The sequence below is a fragment of the Trachypithecus francoisi genome, unplaced genomic scaffold (assembly GCF_009764315.1).
Source record: "Trachypithecus francoisi isolate TF-2019V2 unplaced genomic scaffold, Tfra_2.0 Lachesis_group10, whole genome shotgun sequence".
Taxonomy (NCBI): domain Eukaryota; kingdom Metazoa; phylum Chordata; class Mammalia; order Primates; family Cercopithecidae; genus Trachypithecus; species Trachypithecus francoisi.
In genome coordinates this window covers 10,651,651-10,667,493 of record NW_022681455.1, presented here as the reverse complement: position 1 = coordinate 10,667,493, position 15,843 = coordinate 10,651,651, and positions in this window count along the sequence as shown.

Sequence of the window (15,843 nt, the reverse complement as noted above, 5' to 3'; positions counted from 1 at the left end):
GCTTTATAGACCCCACCAGGGTGACACTGAAGGACAGTGGAGAAAGAAAATTCTCAAGCCAGGCACGGTGGCTCAAGCCACCCTGGAAAGCTGAGGCAGGCAGATCACTTGAGGCCAGGAGTTCGAGACCAGCCTGGCCAACATGGCGAAACCCAGTCTCTACTAAAAATACAAAAATTAACTGGGTGTGGTGGCACATGCTGTGATCTCAGCTACTCAGGGGGCAGAGACACGAGAATCGCTTGAACCTGGGAGACAGAGGTTGCACTGAGCCAAGAACACAACACTAGGCTCCAGCCAAGGTGACAGAGTGAGACTCCATCTCAAAAAAAAAGAAAGAAAGAAAAAGAAAAAAAAAGAAAATTCTCTGGTAGTTAGATCTTTAAGTAGTTCATTGCTAGTCTGTCTACTTTGGAGAGACAGTTGGCCAGACACATGGCTCTATACTCATTACATGAGCAGTTGCATCATTGGTCTCAATGTTTAGACTTGGAAAAAACAGGATTGAAAGATTGGTGAACAGAAGACCTGGGGAAGAATAAGCACAAACAATGAAGATATTTGTGTCCCATGTGAATTCTCACCAGACAGCACACACTACAGAGAAAGAAGAGAAAGCTTTTGATTATCAGGTGAAACAAATGACACACTCTGTGTATATCAGCCAGCCACTTTCTCCAGAAAACCCAGTGCTTCCTCAATGGGCCCATAAACAAAGTGGCTATGGTGGCAGAGATGGAAGTTATATATGAGCTTGATAGTATGGACTTTCCATTACCAAGGCTGACCTGGCCAATGCTACTGAGTGCCTAATCTGCTAACAGCAGAGACCAACACTGAGCACTGAAATGGCAGTTTTCTAAGGGGACCAGTCAGCTATCAGGTGGCAGGTTCATTATGCTGGACCTCATTCATCATCAAAGGAATAGAGATTTGTTTTCACTAGCATAGACACACATTCTAAATGTGGATCTGACTTCCCTACCCACAGTCGTCCTGCTAGCACCACTATCCATGGACTAACAGAATGACTTGTTTTTTTGTTTTCTTTTCTTGAGACAGAGTCTCGCTCTGTCACTCAGGCTGGAGTGCAGTGGTGAGATCTCAGTTCACTGCAACCTTCACCTCCTGGGTTCAAGAGATTCTCCTGCCTCAGTCTCCTGAGTAGCTGGGATTACAGGTGCCCGCCACCATGCCTGGCTAATTTTCATATTTTTAGTAGAGACAGCGTTTCACCATGTTGGCCAGGCTAGGCTGGTCTCGAACTCCTGACCTCAGGTGATCCACCTGTCTCAGCCTCCCAAAGTGCTGGGATTACAGGCCTGAGCCATCGTGCTCAGCCTCAGAAAATGACTTATTTGTGATCAAGTCACTGTAAAATGTTAAGAAAACTCATTCTGATCCTTCTTATCAAGGAACTCATTTGATACAAAGAAAACATGTCAGTTGGCTCATGTCCATAGAATTACCAATTCTCAACACACACATATCTCCTCAACTGGAAGTGTCTGGCCTTGTTGAAATCTGTAATCGCTTACTGAAGGCTCAGTTCTAGAACCAGTTGGGAGACAACTCCCTGAAAGAATGGATCTTTCTCTTTCCAAAGTAGACTACCAAATGTATGACTTGAAGTACTGCTTATTGGAGGATTTTCCTTCACCACTGTCCTTGGGTGCCATATATACTTTGTCTAAGGATACAGTACATGTTTTGAACCAGAGACCACTCCTATAGTGCTATCTTCTCTATAGCTAGAACACAAGGGTCTGGGAATGAAGGACTGAAAGTAGGAGTGGCTCATAAAAACCCATGCACAGAATTTTGCTTCCTATTCTTACAACTTTGGGCTCTGCTGATCGGATGATCTTAGTTTCCAAGGAGGGAAGTGTGGTCACCAGGAGGCACAACAGTGGAGCCATTGAATGCAAAGATGATGTTGCCACTTGGCCATTCTGAACTGCTCACACCACTTAACCAACAGGGAGAAGAAATAAGTTTCACTCTACTGGCTGGAGTGATTGATCCAAATCTTCAAGAGGAAAATGCATACTCAGCGAAGGCAAGGTGGACTATGGAATTCTCTGGCAGGAGGATCTCTCAGTACTTCCATGCTTAATAGTAAAGAGGTTTTTTTTTTTTTTTTTTTTTTTTTGAGATGGAGTCTCGCTCTGTCACCCAGGCTGGAGTGCAGTTGTGCAGTCTTGGCTCACTGTAACCTCCGCCTCCCAGGTTCATGCGATTCTCCTGCCTCAGCCTCCTGAGTAGCTGGGATTACAGGCGTGCTACCATGCGTGGCTCATTTTTGTATTATTAGTAGAGACGAAGTTTCACCATGTTGGTCAGGCTGGTCTCGAACTCCTGACCTCCTGATTTGCCTGCCTTGGCCTCCCAAAGTGCTGGGATTACAGGTGTGAGCCACCATGCCTGGCCAATAGTAAAGGTTAATGGAAAACTACAGCAACCAAAAAGAGGCAAGACTATCGCAGACTCATACACTTCAGCAAAGATGATTTAGTTCACCCCACCAGGTAAAGAAACTTGACCAGCTGAGGTCTGGCTGAGGCAAAGGAAATCTGGAATGGGAAGTGGAAGAAGAAAGTCATAGATATGATTTTATAATTGATCTTGTGACCAATTATAAAAGTGAAGACTATAGTAGCTTTACATATTTTCATTTTGCTTGTATATATTTATATATGCTAACCATTTCTAATTTTCCTTCTTCCCATTGTTATTTTATATACTGGTTGTGGGAGGTTAACTCTATCATTTATTCTTTAGGTAACAGAATATTCTGTTGGACTGTGACTACATTGGAGGAGTAATTAATTCATATAGCCAGTGATGGGTATGATGACTTTCAAGACTGAGCGTCTCCTAGTTTTAGAGAAAGTATGAAAACTTCCTCAGTTGCGCAAAGAGTAGATGTGTCCCAGGTGGAAAGAGAGTTGTTTTGTTGTTATATGGAAGTCCAAATTCCTGTAGGGATACAAATGGAAACAATAGCCAAAGGGGTGGACTGTGCCAGTTACTAGCTTGTTACCTTTCAGCTGTAAATGTATCCTTCTTTGTGATCATGGATCTGGATCCTCTAAATTGTAAATATTTCTTCTTTGCCAGCTCACAATTGTTAGAAAGGCAGGAGAAGGGCCAGGCATGGTGGTCATGCCTGTAATCCTAGCACTTTGGGAGGCTGAGGTGGGTGGATCACCTGAGATCAGGAGTTCGAGACCAGCCTGGCCAACATGGCGAAACCCTGTGTCTACTAAAATTAGCTGAGCATGGTCCTGGGCCCCTGTATCCCAGCTACTCGAGGCTGAGGAAGGAGAATTGCTTGAACCCAGGAAGTGGGGGTTGCAGTGAGTCTAGATTGCGCCACTGCACTCTCCAGCCTGAGTGACAGAGCAAGACTCTGTTTCAAAACAACAACAACAACAACAACAACAACCACCACCACCCAGGAGAAGGACACTGCAAGAGGAAGAGAAACAAAGTTCAAGTAGGCTTAACTTCCCTTTAGTTAAGCATTGACAGAGCCAATAAACAGATTACAAAAAGTTTTAATACCTAAAACATACTAAATAAGGCATATTAATTTATATGAATATATGTAGAATTTTATACCTTGAAAACCAAGAATACACATTTTTTTTTCAAGTGTCCATAAAACATTTGCTAAAACTGATCGTAGATGCAGCCACCGAGCAAACAACTTTCCCAAAGTAGAAATAATACAGATAACATTATGTGATCAAATGGAATAAAAGAGAAAAATGAAATACTAATTTAAACACACACACACACCCCAGAAATTTTTTAAATGCCACTTGACACTTTAAAAAAACCTTTTTTTTTTGGCTGGGTTCAGTGGGTCATGCCTGTAATCTCAGCAGTTTGGGAGGCTGAGGCAGGCAGATCACCTGAGGTCAGGAGTTTGAGACTAGACTGGTCAACACGGTGAAACCCCATCTCTACCAAAAATACAAAAATTAGCTGGGCGTGGTGGCAGGCGCCTTTAATCCCAGCTACTCGGGAGACTGAGGCAGGAAATCGCTTGAACCTGGGAGGTGGAGTTTGCAGTGAGCTGATATCGCACCATTGTACTCCAGCCTGGGTGATAGAGCAAGACTTCATCTCAAAAAAACCAAAAACCGAAAAACAAAACAAAAAAAAACAACTTTTTTTTTCTCACACAACTCCTTGGTCAAAGAGGAAGCTGAAATTAAAATTGTACGATATCTAGAAAATAGTGATGAAAAGCCTACTTAGAACTTATGAGAATCTCATACCTAAGGCAGTGACCAGAAGAAAATTGTAGCTTTAAATAATTAATAAGGAAGAATAAAAGAAAAAGAAATAAGCATCTACCACCAAATGTTAGAAAAAGAATACCAAAGTTCATAAAAGCAAAATGAAGAATTAATAATAACTACAAATTAATACTTTGCAAAGAAAAAAATGGCAGAACCAATAAGTGAAATCCAAGTGCTGGGTCTTTGAATCTCAACAAACAGCAAGAAACTGTTAGCTGAGCTAATTTTTTAAAGAAAAAGAGAAAAATCACAGTTACACAAAGTAAGAATTGATAAGTAGGAAATTAATGGTAGACATATAACAAATTTAAAAGATGTATAAGAGATGCATATGTTCTACTCTGCAAATGTATTTGAAAATCTAGATGAAATGAATAATTTTCCAGGGAAATACAATTCATCAAAAACCAACTCTAGAAGGGCAGAAAGCTCTAAAGAGACAATTGCTTTGGAAAAAGTAGGGAAAGATGCTAAAGGCTCCCTTCCCATTCCCAACAAACAAGTATGCACTCACCAAACACACACCTAGAAAGTTTCTTATTACAGTTAAGTACAAGAGAATTACCATTATGAGTACTATTATTCTGAAAGTAGTTGTTAACAAATTAGATAAACAAATGAACCTTACCTTTGGAAGTTAGGTTAATTTATCATTTATTTGCACATTATAAAATTGAATACATGGGAAATTCAAGAGAATCAACTAGAAAACTGCTAAAAAGGATAAGACAGGACGGGCTCACACCTGTAATCCCAGCAGTCTGGGAGACCAAGGTGGGCAGATCACCTGAGGTCAGGAGTTTGAGATCAGCCTGACCAACATGGTGAAATCTCGTCTCTACTAAAAATACAAAAATTACCTGGGTGTGGTGGCGGGTGCCTGTAATCACAACTACTCGGGAGGTTAAGGCAGGAGAATCACTTGAACCTGGAAGGCAGAGGTTGCAGTGAGCCGAGATCGTGCCTTTGCACTCCAGCCTGGCCGACAGAGCGAGACTCCATCTCAAAAAAAGAAAAAAAAAAAAAGGATAAGAGAATTTAGCAATATGGCTGAATTTAAAAATAGTATACAAAAATCAATAAACTATAAGTAAAATAATCAGAAGAATGTAACAGAAATTACTGTCCTATTTATAATAACTTCAAAAAAGAAGCAACTATTAAGGTTTTAAATTCTTCTTACTATAGAAAATTTTAAACACATGAAAATTGTAGATCAATAATTAACTCTGACATACCCATCATCCAGTATCAATAATTATAAACTAATCACGATTCACTTCCCCATCTACCCTCAGATTCTTTTGAAGCACATGTGTGAGTTCGTATTATTTAATTCTTAAATATTTCAAGATTGATAATAAAGATAGATATAAAAGATAGATAATGTAGATTCTATGGAATATAAAATTCAACATCATAACAAGGAAGAGAGTTCCCAGGTAAGATAAATGCTGACAACAGGCCCATAGAGACAATGTCCAGATTGAGAGGGCATAAGAAGTTGAACATTGCTGGGTGCAGTGGCTCACACCTATAATCCCAGCCCTTTGTGAGGCTGAAGCGGGTGGATGACTTGAGCCCAGGAGTTTGAGATCAGCCTGCATGACATAGTGAAACCCTATCTCTACTAAAAGTACAAAAATCAGCCAGCCATGGTAGCACAAGCCTGTAGTCCCAGTTACTCAGGAGGCTGAGGCACGAGGATGGCTTGAGCCTGGGAGACAGAGGTTGCAGTGAGCGGATATCACACCACTGCACTCCAGCCTGGGTGACAAAATGAGACTGTCTCAAAAAACAACAACAAAAAGAAGAGTTGAATATTAAAAGAGATAAGTGAAGGAAAGTTTGTGGGTAGAGGATATAAACATTCTTAATCACTATAACAGGATATTGCTACCTAATATTAAAATTAATGTGTCAAGAAATGGCAGTGTAAGCATGTTCTTTGCATAGTAGTCACTGATAGGAGGAACAGCTAAAATCCGATAGTTTTTTTTTGTGAATTGGGATTGCACATGGGGAGAAGCAGGGCATAAGGCCATAAATCTTTGTTATAAGAAGGCTTTTAGGCCGGGCGCGGTGGCTCAAGCCTGTAATCCCAGCACTTTGGGAGGCCGAGACGGGCGGATCACGAGGTCAGGAGATCGAGACCATCCTGGCTAACACGGTGAAACCCCGTCTCTACTGAAAAATACAAAAAAACTAGCTGGGCGAGGTGGCGGGCGCCTGTAGTCCCAGCTACTCGGGAGGCTGAGGCAGGAGAATGGCGTGAACCCGGGAGGCGGAGCTTGCAGTGAGCTGAGATCCGGCCACTGCACTCCAGCCTGGGCGACAGAGCAAGACTCCGTCTCAAAAAAAAAAAAAAAAAAAAAAAAAAGAAGGCTTTTAATAATATTTGATTTTAAAATCATAATTATACATCACCTTGATTGAAAAATAAAAATTGGTTGGGTGCGATGGCTCATGCCTGTAATGCCAGCACTTTAGGAGGCCGAGGTGGGTGGATCACTTGAGCCCAGGAGTTTGAGACCAGCCTGACCAAAGTGGCGAAACCCCATCTCTACTAAAATTGCAAAAATTAGCCTGGTGTGATGGCACACGCTTGTAATGCCAGCTACTTGGAAGGGTGAGGCAGGAGAATCGCTTGAACCCAGGAGGCGGAGGTTGCAGTGAGCTGGGATCATTCCACTGCATCCCAGCCTGAGTGCTGGAGGGAGACTTTATCTCAAAAAAAAATAAAAATAAAAATAAATTAACAAAAAAGAAATGAGAAAGGAAACCACACTAACCTGGAATATTGTTGAGTGTAATCCAGAAACGTTCATCTGGACTGTAGGTATCTTGAGACCACTGGAGTAACTCAAAGGCTATTTTATCATAAAGAGCAAAATGGACAAATTCCCTTGTAAGGGCAACATAAGTTGAGCCAAAGGGGATTTTGAGTTGACGTGGAGGTGGGCTCTTCTTTTTACGCTTCTTTAGGACAAAAGCTAGTGCTCTGGTTCTGTACTCTCTATGGGTATATTTGATCCTTTCAGTAGAATTCAGAACAGACACTAAATTAGGTGTAATATTTGTCCAATTCATTGTTTTCAAATACTGAACTATCTCCCTGTTGGTTTTTAGGGGGAAATCGTGATCACCAATGTTAATGACATATCCCCACTGAACAGCTGATGCTATAAGATCTTTCATGCAGGCCAGGTCTGCCTGGAGCCTGGATTTGCCCCATAAATAATATACTCAGACTGTGAGGATATAAATGCATTTGAGAAGCACTCCAATGTGAATACAGTAGACTTTTTGAAGCATGTAAATAGCTTGGAAAAGCTGTTCAAAATATCAAAATCTTGACTGATGCCAAAGGGAATGCAGCTTCTTCCGTGGACAAAGGAGTTGTGATATAGTGGTTCTCTAGCACATAGTAAGGGCAAGAATCTATTCCAAACATTGTGGATACAGCACTTGGCAATGCTTGCACCATCTTCCCATTTAGGGCTGTGTCATCACAGATGTGCAGTCAGGAAAGGGCTTGATATTCACCGCCTACATCATCATTTGACCACAGTCTGGTTGACTTACATACCCATTGTGTAATACTGTGACTATGATTATAATTTGAAGAGTAATGATACAAAGATAACTGCTCCAAAACTTCAGTTTAGTTTTTGACACCTTGGGGTAGAAGGGTGGAGAGAAAGAATTCTTCTTTAAGAGTTAAAGAAATAAATCATTTCTAAAACATTTTGCTTCTCTACAAGTCTCTACATTTGGTCACTTTATCAGTTTCACTCACTTTTCCAGATCCCATTTGCTTATTTTGATGCCTGGCCATTCCTCAGTTGAATGTCAATTCTGTGATGTTTCTTACTTCTTGCTCTGTGAATGTTCTGATCTTTTAGTCAATGCATCCTCATCCAGGCTGGGCTACCAAGACTACTCAGTGTGACTCACCCTCCTTTCTGTCTTTTGTGGCTGTAACTGGGGAGATGGGTAAAGGGTTAGTTCCCATTTCCTGTTTCTATTGTTGAATCATCTAATTTGTCATAATTGTGTAAAGTTACATACCTGTCTGTATCCACCCCTCCTTTTGTGGCTAACTTCTCCCTCAGTATGCATATCTGGAATATTCAAGTAATTTCCCATCTTGCTTATCATTCCTAACCTTTTAAGCAGGCGGATCCTTCCAGATTTCTGTCCATTCAAGTAAGAGTACTACATTAAGGCATAGCCAGGTCTTAAGAGTTTTTATCCAAAGTGCTCAGCATAGTGCCTGGCACATTTGGGTACTCAGCTGATTCTTCCAATGAATAATTGAATGAGTGACTCATTTCCCTCATTCATTTAGTTTTTGAAGGGTCCTGCGACATTGGATGGCAAAATCTCCCCACAACTGGCTGTGGATTTTAGAGGAGACAGTTTCCATATAAACTGCTGTAGATCGTGGAGGATTAGGAACTAAGTTTTAACATGACCTGTTACTCATATATATTAATAATTTTGATTATTCATACAATTTCAAACTATTGCTTTTACAGGTAGACTCATGTATCCTCATGTGAATTTTCCAGATAACTAGAGTGCGTTTCTTTATGGGCCAACTCTCTCTCTCTCTCTTTTTTTGAAATGGAGTCTTACTCTGTTGCCCAGACTGGAGTGCAGTGGTGTGATCTTGGCTCACTGCAACATCTGCCTCCTGGGTTCAAGTAATTCTCCTGTCTCATCCTCTTGAGTAGCTGGGATTACAGGTACACACCACCATGCCCAGCTAATTTTTGTATTTTTAGTGGAGATGGGGTTTCATCATATTAGTCAGGCTGGTCTCAAACTCCTGACCTCAGGTGATCCACCTGCCTCAGCCTCCCAAAGTGCTGGGATTGTATGTAATCCATGGTAGCTGAGCTACCATGCCCAGCCAGCCCAACTCTCTTTTAATTTTTATTAGTTTTTCTAAAAGTTAATATGTTTTCTCTGCCTTCTTTAATAAGCTATATGAAGATAAGTGCTTCTTGATGACTCCCCAAATCACATAATAAATATTATTATTATTTTAAGACAGGGTCTCACTCTGTCACCCAGGCTGGGATACAGTGTTGTGATCACAGCTCACTGCAACCTCAACCTTCTGGGCTCAAGGAAGCCTCCTGCCTCAGCCTTCTGAGTAGCTGGGATGATGGGCATATGCCACCTTGTCCAGCTAATTTTTTGTTTTTTTTCTTGTTAGAGACAGGGTATTGCCATGTTTCCCAGGCTGTCTCAAACTCTTGAGCTCAAGAAATCCTCCTACCACAGTGCTGGGATTACAGGTGTGAGCTGTGGTGCCAGGCCTACTATTTTCTAATTATTATAAATTCTATCCTTTAATGCACTCTAGATTTCTTTCCTTTGCATTTGTAGCCCCTTTTATCTCTTTTTTCTCCCTCCTGCTTTTTCTATGATATTGATGATGACAATGACAGCAAAACAACAGCAAATTCATTGAGTTATTTCTAGGAGCCAGCCACTGTACTAAATTTCATGTCAAACTGTAACCCCCAGTGTTGGAGGAGGGGCCTGGCGGGAGGTGATTGGATCATGGGGACGGAGTTCTCATGAACAGGTCAGCACCATCCCCTTGGTGCTGCTTTTGTGATAGTGAGTGAGTGAATTATTATGACTTCTGGTTGTTTAAAAGTATGTGGCACCTCTCTGCCTCTCTCCCTCTTCCTCCTACTCTGGCTACCTGAAATGCCTCACTTCCCCTTTGCCTTCCGCCAAGATTGGAAGCTTCCTGAAGCCTCCCCAGAAGCAGAAGCCACTATACTTTCTGTATAGCCTGCAGAACCATAAGCCAATTAAACCTCTTTTCTTTATACATTATGCAGTCTCAGGTATTTCTTTGTAGCAATGCAAGAATGGACTAATACAGAAAATTGGTACTGAGAAGTGGGGCATTGCTATGAAGATACTGAAAATATGGAAGCAGCTTTGGAAATTGAGTAATGAGCAGAGATTGGAAGAGTGTGGAAGGCTCAGAAGAAGGCAGGAAGATGATGGAAAGTTTGGAACTTCCTAGAGACTTGTGACCAAAATGGTGATAGTGATATGGACAGAGATGGCCAAACTGATGAGGTCTCAGATGGAAATCAGGGTCTTATTAGGAACTGGAGCAAAGGCCTCTTTTGTTACACCTTGGGAAAGAATGTGGCTGCATTGTACCCCTGCCCTAGGAAATCTGTGGAACTTTGAACTTGAGAGTGATGGTTTAGGGTATCTGGCAGAAGAAATTGCTAAGCAGCAAGGAGTTCAAGTTGTGGTCTGGCTGCTTGTAACAACATATGCTTATATGTGTAAACAAATAAATGACCTGAAACTAGAACTTATATTCAATAAGGAAGCAGAGTGTAAAAGTTTGGAAAATTTGCAGGCTGGTGATGTTGTAGAAAAGATAAGCCCATTTTCAGGGGAGGAATTCAAGCAGACTGCAAAAGTTTGCATAATAAAAAGGAGCCAAGTACTAATATCCAAGACAATGAGGAAAAGGCCTCAAAGGTATTTCAGAGACCTTTGCCGCAGCCCCTCTCATCACAGGCCCAGAGGCCTAGGAGGACTGAATGGTTTTATGGGCCAGGCCCAGGGCCTCACTCCCCTGTGCAGTCTTAGGACACTGCTCCCTGCATCCCAGCTGCTCCAGTTCCAGCCTTGGCTCAAAGGGACCAAGATACAGCTCAGGCCATTACTTCAGAGAGAGAAAACTGTAAGTCTTGGCAGCTTCCACGTGATGTTAAGCCTGTGGGTGTCCAGAGTACAAGAGATGAGGCTTAGAAGCCTCTGCCTAGATTTCAGAGGATGTATGGAAAAACCCAGATGTTCAAGCAGAAGCCTGATGCAGGGGTGGAGCCCTCATGAAGAACCTCTAATAGGGGAGTGCAGAAGAGAAATGTGGGGTTGCAGCCCCCACACAAAGTCCCCACTGAAGCACTGACTAGTGAAGCTATGAGAAGAGGGCCACCATCCTTCAGACTCCAGAATAGTAGATCTACCAGGAGCTTGCACCCTGCACCTGAAAAATCTGCAGGCACTCAATGCCAGCCCATGAGAGCAGTTGCAGGGCCCAAACCCTTTTAAGTCATAGAGGCAGAGCTGCCCAAGGCTTTGGGAGCCCACACCTTGTACCAGTGTGCCCTGGATGTGAGACATGGAATCAAGTGAGGTTATTCTGGAGCCTTGAGATTTAATGACTGCCCTGCTGGGTTTCAGACTTGTGTGGGGCCTATAGCCCTTTTCTTTTGGTTGATTTCTCCCTTTTGGAACAGGGGTATATACCCAATGCCATTGTAATTTGGGAAGTAACTAATTTGTTTTTTATTTTACAGGCTCATAGGTGGAAGGGACTTGCCTTGTCTCAGATGAGACTTCGGACTTTGAACTTTTGAGTTAATACTGGCATGAGTTAAGACTTTGAGGTAACTGTTGAGAAGGGATAATTGTATTTTGCAATGTGAGGACATGAAATTTGGGGGGCCAGAGGTAGAATGATATGGTTTGGATTTGTGTCCCCACCAAACCTCATGTTGAATTGTAATCCCCAGTGTTGAAAGTGGGGGCCTAGTGGGAGGTGATTGGATCATGAGGGCAGAGTTCTCATGAATTATTTACACCATCCCTTTGATGCTGCTTTAATGATAGTGAGTGAGTTATCGTGAGATCTGGTTGTTTAAAAGTGTGTGGCACCTCCCTGCTCTCTCTCTTCCTCCTACTCTGGCCACATGAAGTGCCTCACTCCCTCTTTGCCTTCCACCATGCCTAGAAGCTTCCTGAGGCCTCCCCAGAAACGGAAGCCACTATGCTTCCCATACAGCCTGCAGAAGCAGGAGTCAATTAAACCTCTTTTCTTTATAAATTACCCAGTCTCAAGTATTTCTTTATAGCAGTGTGAGAATGGACTAGGACACCTATATTACAAAGTTTAATCCTCACAGCCCCTCTATGAGGTATTATCATCTTCCATTTTATGAGGAGATGAAGAGCTGTGAGAGTAATTTTCATGTCCAAATCACACAACTACCAAGCGATAGCAGAAATCAAGCCAGAGTCTTTCTGATACCACAGGACATCTCTCAGGAACAAATGAATATTTGAGTAATCTGGCTGCTCACAAGGCACTTTATTGGTTGTGGCTACTTGTCTTTCCCACCACAACTGGCTATGGATAACCACTGCATGGCAGGTCACCAGCATGCTCTCTCTTGGATGTGTATCCTTGGCAGAACCCAGCAGCTTCTATATTGTCCAAGTTCTCTGACATGGGATGTCAGGACCTGGCTCAAACTCTCCCACAACTGACTAGTGGGTAGTCTTCTGGGGAGGCTGCAAGCCCCTCTCTGTATAATTAGGGCAGAACTGATCAAGTCCAGTTTCCTTCCATTGTGTTCCCTGGAGCCAGGGGAACCTCACATGACTTTGTCATACCAAATAGTTGCTGCTTCTCTCTCTCCATTTTGCCATCTCTCTGCCCTGCCAACTTTATCTAGCTCATCTTCCTTGCTCACCTACATGAAGTGCAGTACTGTAATTTCATTCCTTGGGTGAAGATCTAGCTAGAGTAGCAGATGCCAGTCTTCCCTTTCTGCACACTCTTTTTTTTTCCAAGTTATTCTCCTGATTCCTTAACTTGGCTGGAGGTCGTAGGTTGGGGGACAGGGCTAGCCTTCTCGTTAGGCTGATAATTCACACTTAGGATGATGATCTTTCCTCCTCTTCGGACTGAGACTTACATTGAGGAAGAAGAAATGTTTAGAGCAGGGGTCAACAGGCGACAGCCCCGGGCTGTAGATAAAGTTTTATTGGAACACAGCCACATTCACAGTTTGTCTATGACCCTAATGGCATTAGAACAATGACAACAGAAACTGCTGTAATTGTAGTTCTCTATGCAACAGAAACTGTGTGATCCACAAAGCCTAAAATATTTACTCTGTCCCTTTACAGAAAAAGTTTGCTTGTCTCTGGGTTAGAGAATTACGGTTGATTTAATAAGGTTGGTTTTGCTATCTCTCAGTAATCCCTAGTGGGGATGTCCAACTCCATTTATGTGGAACTTAACTTTTCTTTGACCTCAGTTCTAGCTGTTGTCATTAATTTCAATATGCTATAACAATGGCTTAGACACATTTTCACACACACACAAACACACACACTCATTTGAAGTTTGTCTCTTTGCTTGATAGTTTGTTCTTTGGTTCATAGATTGAAGTCACATTTCAATAATATTAATCAAAGTATTTATATCCAAGTTTCAGTATGAGTTTCAGTGGGAGAGAGGAGGGGATGAAGAAACTTATAATTCATGAGATCTCTGAGTAACAAAGAACTAACCCTTGGCTTTGTGAGTAGTCTTCATTGCGTGGTTGTTTTCTATTTCATTAATTTCTGCTTTCTTTGTAATTTCTGCTCTTTTACTTTCTTGGGGTTTATTTATTTTTATTTATTTATATATTTTTTGAGACAGGGTCTTGCTGTGCGCCCAGGCTGGAGTGTGGTGGAGCTATCACAGCTCATCGCAGCCTTGACCTCTGGGGCTCAAGAGGTCCTTGGGCTTGGTGCAAAAACTCAATCCATGTCAGTGGTCTCTTATACATTTTATTTAATATATATGCACACATATACATATATAACACACACACACGCATGTATATATTCATGAATTCTTATTTTATTTACTGAATTACAGTCTATTACTATCATCGTTCGTTTTGATGCTAAAAGTGTTCCAGATTTTGCTTATAGGAGCCCCTTCAAGGGGATTCCTGTGCCTTTTGACATATTCTCCTTAATCTTTGAGCACTACTCTACTTTCGGGAGCAATAATATGTTCCAGGCCCTTCTTAACCTTTCCCTGCACAAGCGCTGGAACCAGTTTTTACCCAAAGGAACCCTTAAGGATTGGCTGAACTTTTGCTAAAACCAGGGAACACAATGGTAAAGGCAAGTCCTAACATCCAGTCACAGCTTTTGTGATCACTTGCAGATGGCAAAACTGCAGTCTGAAAATGTCTCTTCGGTCGAGAGGCCTTCCCTGACAGGCTAATCTAAAGCCCTCACCCCCAATTCTGGTGACCTATATCACCGCACCCTGTTTTATTTTCTTCACAGCACTTAATGACTATCTAAAATTTCCTTGTTGGTTGGTATATTTTGTAATTTCCCTATCAATCTCCCATTCGAATATAAAGGATCTTTTTTCCTTCTTAATTAATAGTGACTAATCAGGAGAGATCATGTTAAATTTATTTCAAGTAATAGAACGAGTGACAAACACTAAGGATAGATCATTCAGAATCCTTTACATCCTTTTGCAAGAAAACAAAATACAAAGTGGTCTTTGAAATTTACAAAGATAGTTTTGTAATGAGTTCTACCAGGGCAAGATTTTGTCTCTGTTAATCTTCAACAGTCAGCCAAATGCCTGGCAGGTAGGAGGAGGTGCTTAAGTATTTGCAAGTAAACAAAAACAAATGCATGGCTTTACACATATGTGAGTCAAATATTCCAAACAAAGCTTCAAAAGGATAAAATGGGCTGGGCGCGGTGGCTCATGCCTGTAATCTCAGCACTTTGGGAGGCTGAGGCAGGCGGATCATGGGGTCAGGAGTTTGAGACCAGCCTGGCCAACATAGTGAAACCCCGTCTCTACTAAAAATACAAAAAATTAGCCAGGTGTGGTGGTGGGCACCTGTAATCCCAGCTACTCAGGAGCCTGAGGCAGGAGAATGGCTTGAACCCGGAGGCAGAGGTTGCAAGGAGCTGAGATTGCGCCACTGCACTCCAAACTGGGTGACAGAGCAAGACTCTATCTCAAAAAAAAAAAAAAGGAGAAAATGATGCCAAGTAAAAAACCGACCCCTTTGTAATGTGCTTAATCGGAATCAGCTGTTCCTTGTGAGGACCTGTCAGTCTTAACACATAGCTATATACCAAGAATGTGAACCTGGCAGTTTGTTAAAGACATAAAAGAACAAATGGAATATTCCTGCTCAAAAATCCTATGAAAACACAATGTTAGGTTTTTACCTCCATTTTATATTTGCGGAAGTTTTTCAAATAACCTTTCCTCCAATTCCCACTATTCCTTAGCAAAATTTCTCAGTCACATATCCAGATAGAAAAGCTTCCATGCGGCCGGGCGCGGTGGCTCAAGCCTGTAATCCCAGCACTTTGGGAGGCCGAGACAGGCGGATCACGAGGTCAGGAGATTGAGACCATCCTGGCTAACACGGTGAAACCCCGTCTCTACTAAAAAATACAAAAAAACTAGCCGGGCGAGGTGGCGGGCTCCTGTAGTCCCAGCTACTCCGGAGGCTGAGGCAGGAGAATGGCGTAAACCCGGGAGGCGGAGCTTGCAGTGAGCTGAGATCCGGCCACTGCACTCCAGCCCGGGCGACAGAGCGAGACTCCGTCTCAAAAAAAAAAAAAAAAAAAAAAAGACACCAGTGTTTTAGTAAGTTTCCTCCCTTTTCAAGTCTGTCTCTAGCAGCCTATATGGTAC